The sequence below is a fragment of the Aquarana catesbeiana genome, linkage group LG03 (genome assembly GCF_042186555.1).
Source record: "Aquarana catesbeiana isolate 2022-GZ linkage group LG03, ASM4218655v1, whole genome shotgun sequence".
Classification (NCBI taxonomy): domain Eukaryota; kingdom Metazoa; phylum Chordata; class Amphibia; order Anura; family Ranidae; genus Aquarana; species Aquarana catesbeiana.
The window spans coordinates 230,275,633-230,285,903 of NC_133326.1; the positions used below are offsets into that span (position 1 = coordinate 230,275,633).

General features: G+C 42.3%; 1 protein-coding gene across 1 annotated transcript in view; it reads right to left on the reverse strand.

Annotated features, from left to right (window-relative positions):
* Positions 1 to 8,465: 8,465 nt before the first annotated feature.
* TES (testin LIM domain protein) overlaps positions 8,466 to 10,271 on the reverse strand; it is a gene marked incomplete in the record, with an annotated part of 95,542 nt that continues 93,736 nt past the window's right edge. The window contains 1 exon segment of the mRNA XM_073619847.1: positions 8,466 to 10,176.

Consider the following 10,271-nt stretch of genomic DNA (forward strand, 5'->3'; position numbering starts at 1 on the left):
ATAGGGCAAAGTTATAGGCAAGGATAGAGAGATACTGGTAGTAGGGGGACTCAGTTATTGGAAGAACAAATAGGGCAATCTGTCAAAAAGACCATGATTGCTGAACAGTATGATGATTGCCAGGCGCTCGGATTTGGCACATTGTGGACAGATTGTTGGGTGCGGCTGGGGAGGACCCAGCTGTCATGGTACAAATTACAAAGTTAGAGAAAGATGGCGAGTTCTTAAAAAAAATGATTTCAGGGATTTAGGTGCTATATTAAAGAAAGGGACCTCCAAGATAGTATTCTCAGAAATATTCATGTTGTAAAGCGCTGCCTAAACTGTTGGCGCTATATAAATCCTGTTTAATAATAATAGTATTGCCTGTACCTTGAGCCACACCAGAGAGGCAGCAGGCAGCTTAGAAAGGTATACCAGTGGCTGAGGAACTGGTGTAAGAAGGAAGGTTTTGGGTTTGTGGAGAACTGGGCTAACTTTGGGGTTGGTTACCAGCTCTATAGCAGACGGACAGCATCTAAATGGGGAGAGTGAACCTCTATTAGAGGGGAGAATGGCCAGAAGGTTGGAGCAACTTTTTAACTAGATTGTGGGGGGGGGGGGGGGGGGAGATCCATGAAAGGTATACCATGTAGCAAGAAAGGGTCAGAGTGTACAGATATGGGAAAAGGTGGTGGGGGAAGGGGGCCTCAATCCAGGTTAGAGAGCAACTAAAGCTATATTTATTACCTGATAATGGTAAAAAAAAAAAGTGGTATCGGTGCAACCCTAGTTAAGACTAATACTTTTTCCAAGAACTCACAGATGCTGACTACCAATACTTTTTTTTAAAGGTCATGTGACAGTGGCACTAATAGGTGGCACTGACGAGGCGTGGACTGTGTCAGTTTATATATTTTTTTACAATTTTATTTTTTTATCATTTATATTTTTTATTTTTACAATTTAACCTTGAATTATTTATTCTCTCTTGTTTTTATTTATCAGTCCCGTGGGGGGTTGCTTTGGTGAGACATCAGGGGTCTGCTTAGACCCCTGATATCTCCCCTTTGAGACAGGGAAAGGGACTGAGGACCCAGATTCCCCAGTCCCTTTCTCTGCAGCCTCAACTGCAAATGTTCATTCATAAACTGAAGCAAAAATAAAGAAAGAAGAGCGCACAGCCGCCCTAGTGTTGAACCATTTAATGAAAAGTAATAAAAACATTGAAAGTTCCACTCATGATGGTAAACTTGTAATCAGCCTGGGTAAGCTGAATAACACGTGTGCCTCCTCTCCTGGCCTGTCCAGTGAACTGTACCCAATGCGATGGTGATCCGGGCTGTGGTGGAACTAAAGTTCCCAGCACTGGTGTGCTGCTAAGCAGCTCCGAGAGCTCACCTGGAGAAGGATGGCACGGCTCCCATACATGTTGTCATAGTAACCCTGGGAGATTGCACGGTTACACTGCTCGGCTCCTCTCTGTCTTCCATTGCTGCTTGAAGTGACGTCACATGGTGCTGGCTGCATGCGCAGCTCTCAGAGTCCACTGGACAGGCCAGGAGAGGAGGCACATGTGTTATTCAGATTACCCAGGCTGATTACAAGTTTACCATTGTGAGTGCAACTTTTGTCGTTTTTATTCCTTTTCATTAAGCGGTTAAACACTAGGGCGGCTGTGTGCTCTCCTTTCTTTATTTTTGATACACATTCCAGTCCACCACCCAGTGGATTTAAAGGGAGCTGCAACACCTAGAACATTTGAATCGATTCCTGTTGACACAGGCTATTTCCACACTTGATTAAGATTTCTTGGGAACGGAGAAAACTGGCTATTGTATGTGTTATTCATTAACTGAAGCATCATAAACACAGTGTACAATGCTCAGCTATGAATGGACAGAGTTAGTGATCACATGCGGACAAGGAAGGAGCCGGTAAATGACATATTGTTAGGTACCTGGTAGTTGAACCTGACTGGTAGAAGAAGACCTCTCCTAAGCGCTGGTTCAGGAGCCACTGGAGTGGGAACAGTGGTCTCTTGAGCACAGTGGGTAGAAGTGCCTGGTGTGGGTCCTTGCGGTGGCTGACGCAGGAGCTGGGAAGACGTCCTTCCGGAATGGCTGAGCTGCGCAAGCAGGCAGGTAGAAGCTGGTAGCAAGCAGGCAGGTAGAAGATGGTAGCAGGCAGGCAGGTAGATGGTAGCAGGCAGGCAGGTAGAAGATATGGCCGCAGCAGAACCTGGAGCTGGAAGAGCAGACTGGAACAGCGTCACAGGACACAGGCAAAGCAGAGTCAGACAGTCCGTTTGGCAGATCAGGCAGGTATATGGCAGGAGGGATGATCACAGAATGGTCAGGCAGGCAGACAGAAGTTCGGCAACGGGTCACAAGATATAAGCAGAGTCAGGCAAGCCGGGTCAGGATGGAGACAGGAGAATAGTCAGCCGGGTCAATAGCAAATAATAACAACAGGCAGGATACAGGAACTCAGGTGCAGACGAACAGCACCTGATGAAAGCATCTGACAACCTTTTAAAGGGTCCTTGGCGCCAAACAGCGCTAGCGCGCGCGGGAGCGCGCCGGTGCCCCCGGTGGGGAATTCAGCTGAACTGCCCTGGAAAAGCCCCTCATGCGCCCGACGGGCACCAGCACGTCCCTGACACACATATACCGACTCCTTCCTCTGCTCTCCAGAGGAGGACTCACAGAGCACAGAGGGGGACCCGGAGGAGGACACCTGAAAACAGAGGAGGACACAGGGGACAGTCGGAGGTAATCGTTGTGGCGAGTTACAAGCGCTGATCCCTCCTGTATAGCCTTTCAATAAAGCAGCTGCCAGCCACAGGAGGGAGAGGGCGAGAAGCGGCTGTCAGCTGCTTTATTGAAAGGCTATAAGGGGGGGATTGGTGCTTGTAACTGCCCCTCCACACTGATCACCTGCACGGCTGCCCTACACTCCTCTACACACTGAGGATGCCTGGTCCGATACAACAGGTATTGGATCAAGCATTGGAGCATTTGCATGAGTACCGATAATCATGCAAATGCTTGGTATCGGCACCGATACTAGTATCGGTATAACCCTTCTGATAACTCATTTTCCCGGAATCTTCTTGCAGGAAACACAAGTGCACACACAAGTTTAAAAAGGGCGCCCTAGGCTACCCCTTAATTTGTACAAAGATTGCCTTGCTGCCAAATATTAACCTTCTGATATTTGTAACTTAACATCCTCCATTAGTAAGGGTGGGGGTCCACCATCCTGGAGGATTCCTGGAAAAGGAGTTATCAGGTAATAACTTCCCAAGTCATCCTCCAGGATGGTCACATGAGAACCCAAAGATTCATACCTAGGGTGGGACTACCGCCTGCAGGACATTTCAACCAAAGGTCATATCTTGGGCGGAGATCAAATCGATCCTGTAGTGTTTCGCAAAGGTGGAATCACTGGACCAGATGGCTGCTCGGCAGATTTGCTCAATGGAGGCCCCAGCTTTCTCTGCCCAGAAAGTAGCAATCGAACGCATGGAGTGTACTTTCAGGTTTGGTGGACGGACTTCGTTTTGAGCAGTGTAAGCTGCTTTTATCGCTGACCAGATCCACCTACCTATGGAATTTTTTGGATGCTGATCTTCCTATGTGAATGCCCCCAAACATGAAAAGGTTTGGGGCTTTCCTAAATGGTTTAGTGGCGCCCAGATAGTGGAGGACGCACCTCCTAATGTCCAAAGTTTCAAACACTTCCTCCCCTTGGTTAGATGGGTTCTGGCAGAAGGATCGTAATATGACTTCTTGTATCTGGTGGAATGCTGAAGCGACTCTGGGGAGGAACAATGGGTCTGTCCTGAGCACTAGTTTATCTGGAAAGATTGTGAAAAAAGGCTCTTTTATAGAGAGCCTGAATTTCACTTAGCTGCCTAGCCGATGTGATAGCAACTAATAAGGCTACTTTGAATGTCAGGTATTTCAATAAAATGTTCGAGAGTGGCTCAAAGGGTCCTCGGGTTAGAACCCCGAGCACCAGGGAAAGGTGCCATGGGACTACCTTAATGCTTTCAATTGAGCGGGTTCTCGAGATGGACTTGAAGAAGCATTTGACCAGAGCGTTTTCGCTGAGCTGTGTATCCAGAAAAACTGAAAGTGCTATTGGAGTGTGCTTACTGCTAAGCTGGCTTCTGCCCCTTCGGGAAGAAGATCCAGCACCTTGCCCAAGTCTTGCAGGTCCCTGTTTTTGGGTAGTAGATTAGCTGCGTATCTCTTCCAGACCTTTCCGTATATCTTCCTTGTTATTGGTTTTCGGCTTTGTAGGAGCGTCTCCACTACTTTAGCAGAGAGCCCCTAGTTCAGTAAAATGCGCTGTTCAAGATCCACGCTGTCAATTTTAGAGTTTGCAGTTGTGGGTGGCATGTCCCCGACTGCAGCAGATGGTTATAAAGGGACCCTACATCCGACAGACTTAACAAATTCATCTTACAACTCCTTTCTCATATTCTTACAAAAAACATTTTCATTTGATGGTTCCCACTTCCTCCAGGTACAGGGTGTGGCTATGGGCACATGTTGTGCACCATCATATGCCAACCTGTACCTGGGGGTGGTGGGAACGTGATCTTTTTTCCAATGATACATACATTGAGCTTCTCTTCGATATACTTCGATATGTTGGTTGAGGTGTATCGAGAACCTATTTATGTTACGGGCAGGATCAGCTGAAGAACTGTACCAATTTATGTTGACGCTGGACATCAACAATTACAATCTGAAGTTCACCATGGAGTTCAATAGGAGCAGTATTGCCATTCTTGATGTCACGTTGAGCATTGACTTAAATGGCACAATTAGTACGTCTCTATACCGTAAGCCTACGGGCAGGGAACACTATACTGCATGCTTCGAATGCACATCCGCACTTGTTAGTGCAGAATAACCCTTTCAGTCAGTACTTACGTCTGAGGAGGAATTGTTCAACTGAAGAGTCTTTTGAGTATGAGGCTGACCTCTTCATTGATAGATTACTAGCCAGAGGGTATAGTAAATCATGTCTCAAAAAGCCTATAAAAAAAGCTCAGAGCAAATCCAGGGATACACTCCTATTTTTGAGACCTAAACCCAAGAACTCCACAATGGTGAAGTTCAGAACAACTTTTTCAGATCAACATAGACATACATGGCAAATCATGCAAAAACATTGGCATTTACTTTTGGGGGACCCAACACTTCAAAAATATCTGGGTATCTATCTGGAAATTACTTTCAGACATGCAGGATCAGAGACCGTTTGGTGCCGAGTCAATATACTAGATCTTCCAACAGCAAGATAGACCAGGTCTATTCCAATGTGGACTACTGTCACCTGCTTCTGGAGGGTTCCTCAATCATGCTCCCCAATGGACAAACTCATAGAATTCACCATTATATCTCTTGTCAAACCAAGGGTGTAATCTAGATTATCCTATGCCAATGTGGAGCATTCTACACTGGCAAGACCATCAGACCTTTCTAAAAAAAGAATGAAGGACCACATGTACTATGCTACATGTGGCCTTCTCAATACTGCTATAGGCCAACATAAATACAATCCCCATGTGTTCAAATCTGCCACCCTGGAGACAGTCTATGAGAACCCACGGGGGGGGGGCAATTTTGATCAAAAGGTTCTACAAAAAGGAAACTAAATGGGTATATGAGTTACACGCTACATCATTCCCAGATTTGAACGATGTTCTGAGTTTCAAAATATTTTTTGTAGTTTCAATTTGGCGCTTGTAACTATATATATATATATATTTCAATTTATATACACTGGATTTTACTTTTATGTGAACTGTAGGGACCAGTCACATGCTTTACTGCTGTTCATAGCCCTTCCCTGTTTTTTGTTTGTTGTGTCTGTAATGTTTTGAGTTTGTGCCAATGCATTGAATTATACCAACATTATTGCTATATATAAAGTTTAATGTGTCGACAATATAAATAAATATCTAGTGTATAAGTTATTCGATATGTCATTATATATACACTTTAGGACGATGATCTGTATCAGGTTACAACATACTAATGATGGCATTGCGCAAACTATTTTTTCTTTGAGACTGTTCTCCATATCCGGCTGACATGCGGGGCATGCTGTACTACCTGTTATTTACCTACGATCAGGTTGTGCTTTGATCTGTGGGCTGTTTGTGTCCGCTGCTCCCTCTACCCTTTCTTCTATGGCTGTGCATTGATAGGGTGGTGTAGGTCTTATTCATGAGTTTTATTTTAGATAGTGAGACCCACTCTTTCCAACAACCCCTGAATGTGTCCTGACGAAGCAAAACAGCGAAACATGTTGACGCACAGGGGCTCACTGTTTATGTGATGCAGATTTTTTTTGCGCCATGTACTCTTGTCCATTATATGATATGTATTTTTAAACTCTTTTTGTTCTTTTGCCTCATGAATTGTTATTAATAAAATATATTTTTTATATGCCAACTCTTGTCCAAAGTGCCTTTAAAGTCCGACCTTGGGGCAGTTTTTGCCCTTTTCCCTTTTTTATCAAATGTTGCAGCAGATTGTCTTGGTTGAGTAATATCCAAGCGTCTTCTGACATTTTTTTTGTTTTGTAAACCACAATCTCTTTGGCCAAAAGGGTGCTAGTAGGATCACCCTTACTTTCTCCATATGAATTTTCCTGAACGAACTGGGAAGAGGTTGTACCAGAGGAAAGGCGTACCGTAGACTGAACCTCCAGAGGAACCCCAGGGAGTCTACCCCTATTGAGTCTTCCTCTCTTTTCAGAGAACAGTACCTTGTCACTTTCTTGTTTTTTGCCGTGGCGAAAAGATTGACCCCTGGAAGGCCCCACTTCGTGGTAAGCATTGAAAAAACTTTGTGGTTCAGTTCCCATTCTGCTGGGTCCAGCTGTATTCAGCTCAGGAGATTCGCTAGGGTATTGCATGTTCCTTTAATGTATACCGCTGTTAGAGGTTGCATAAATAATTATATTTCAATGTTTGCTGGTGATACAAGCTAAACAGGGTAATAACTTTATAACAGACAGGATATAGCAACTTTACAAGAAGACCTCAACAGAATAGAGCGGTGGGCAGCTACAGTAAATGGCACATGAGGTTCAAAGCAGTAAAATGTAAAGCGATGCACTTATGTGCTAAAAATATCAATGCAAGTTAAAGAGTAGGGGGGAGAACCTCTGGGGGGGGGGGGGGGATCAAGGATGCAAAGGATCTCGGGTCCTTGTAAATCACAGACTTAGCAATAGCATGCAATAATCACCTGCAGCAAGCAAGACCAGCAGACTACTAGGATGCATTAAAAGGTATTTACTCCAGATATAAAACTATAATTCTACCACACTACAAAACTTTGCTTTGGGAGCTGCTTGAGTATCCAGCCCAGTTCTGATCACCAATCTTTAGGAAGGATGTGCTTGAACTGGAGAGTCAAGAGTGCTATATGTTGGAGAGTTAACCCCTTGGAATGGTGACCATTCCAGGAGGTGTCTAGGCGGTACTTAACCCCTTAAAGGGGAAGGCACAGTGAGAACCATGTTTCCCATATAGGTCAATATCTCTAGGTGAGAGCATAAGGTGACAGATGGTGGAGCACATAGGATTCAGATCTTTGGATCTATTCACTGGCACTTGTGATGAACAAGCAAGATGGACTTTCACTTAATCTTTCATTTTTTTTTCTCTGTTGATTTATTCTTCTATCTACATCCATTGTAGGATTTCTGATTTATTTTGTTTTATTTATATTGTATACATGCAACAATGAAGGAAAAAAAATCCAGCACACAGGTTATTTTTTGTAAATTTGAGTTACATACCTTTGTTCTACACAGCACTTAAAGTGGAGTTTCAAAAAAAAAAGGAACAATTTGTGCTTATGTGGGAACACGTCAGTGTTAATGATGTGGAATTTCACACACTAACAAATGTGTGAAAACTTGGCAAAAAATAAAATAAAAAATTAAATCAGAATAGTAAAAAAAAAAAATAATCAGTGGATTATTGCAACCAGGTATTGGAGTGGCACAGTAGCATGGAGTGTGCATAAGTATGTATGTTAGGGACTACAGATTGTAAATATCTTGAGGGTAGGATTATTGTAAATGCACAATATGTAAAGCATTACGTAGCTCGTCAGTGCTACAGAAACATATGTAATAACCTGCTATATAAATAGCTGTAAATAACTTTATAATTCAGTAGTAGAATAAACCTTGGAATTTAATTGGTTCATGTGTGAAACCTCTGAATTTTGCCCATAAATTAGTCTATGTAGTTTTATACTATTGAAGAAGATTCTATAAGATGCAGAGTTGCTAAAAATAATTTTTCATTACAAGGAAACCATGTAAAGGTTAACAAATCTTTGAAATGATCTCCCTCTGCAGGAACTTGGTGAAAATGAAAGTCAGCAAAGACCATTGTAATATGCATAGTACAAGCACATACATTAATGATGAAAAAAAGATTTGTTTTTTTCTTTTTAATTGCTGAAAGAAGTGCATTATCATAAAACAGAAGTATTCATAAGGCTTAGCTGGAATCTGCATAGTTAGAACTGGTAAAACAGCAAAGATTGTGTGGTTTCCATTACAGCGGTGACTTATTAAATCATACAATGGATTCATACACCAGCAGGAAGCATGCCACTTCCTCTACATTTCAAAAAGAACTTAGATGATTTATAGCCCAGATAAACTGCATTTTGTACTAGTTTGCCTTGAGGTTGAACCTAGGAGCCATTGTAGAAAAAAGTGGCCCATCAGCAAAATTTCTTGTTGCCCATGGAATCCAATATGTTTCATTGTCATTTTTTTCAGTCTAGGTGTGAAATACAAGAATGATTCTGGCGAACAAGAAATGGATACTCATACATTAACCCCACACAATGACCAAATAGGATTCCATTGGGTACTGGTCTGGCTTCAGTTAAGTGAAATCTGATTAACCAAAGGTTACCTTGCACTCATGATGGTTTATTTATTTATTAAATTGTCATGTCTAGTCTGTTTAATTGCAATTTTTCAAAATACAAGGCTAGGGTTTTATGCCATGCACAAATTCTCAGCCAACTAGAAATATTGGGATGCCCTCAACAGTATTTTAGGTCTTAGTATGATGGTTCAAGTGTTCTTCCACTGAAAGACCACAGGACAAAATATTACAATAAAAAAAAAAATCTTCTACCTTTACAACTCCTTTAACACTGTGTTGCAAGAAGAAGAATGAAACATTTGCTTTAGTAATATTGTGGTTACCAAAAACTTTCAATATGTAGGTTTATAATGCTTATCCCCAGTTTGCGACTTCTGAATTGCATGACAAGTGAAATCACATTGTTTTCAAAAGGTGCCCATCATAATCAATGCGACTAAGTACCGTGCGATTTTGGAAAAGGTTTCTGCACTAAAACAGCAGTAATGCACAAATCAATTTACAAACCTAAATTAAGCAGTTCTGAAGAATTTACAATTTTTAGCCACTTGAAACTTTTAGGACAGTGATGGCGAACCTTGGCACCCCAGATGTTTTGGAACTACATTTCCCATGATGCTCATTCATTCTGCAGTGTAGTTGAGCATCATGGGAAATGTAGTTCCAAAAACATCTGGGGTGCCAAGGTTCGCCATCACTGCTCTAGGAGTTCCTTTAGTTCAAACCTGCAAACATTTCTAATGTTATGATGAAACTGAGGACATACTGCCAAACAATTCTATCCATTCAAACAACTAATATGACTTTGAAGAGTCCCTTTCATAATAACTGAAGGTGCAGTGCAGATGGAGCTTTTGCTGCTTATTAAACCTTGGCAATAAAAACATGGATTTTATATTTCCACCTTGTTAACTACCACTTGACTACACTTACCATTTCTATGCATTACCAAAAACTGAAGGGGTTCTTCCCAATGAAATAAAAGCTCAATGTAGAAAATGTGAATGACTGCTCAAAATCAAACAGGCAATTATTTTTGTTTCTGGTCCAGTGGCCCAGACACAGATCTAACATTTTACATTTCTTTATTGGAGAGAAGCGATACAACCTAGTCTCGGATCTATCCCAGCTAGCTTACTGTAGAATGAGCGAGCAGCAGCACAATCATCCTATAAACACTGTGCAAACAGTAATATACCAAGCTGTAGAGACTGGTACTGTTGTGCAAAAGGAGCACAGAACACCTAAAAAGGTACATGCATGGAAATTGCATGTTGGTGCCTGCAGCACGAGTCATATAAATGGTACTATGTGCTTCTGCTCATTGTACTGTACTGCA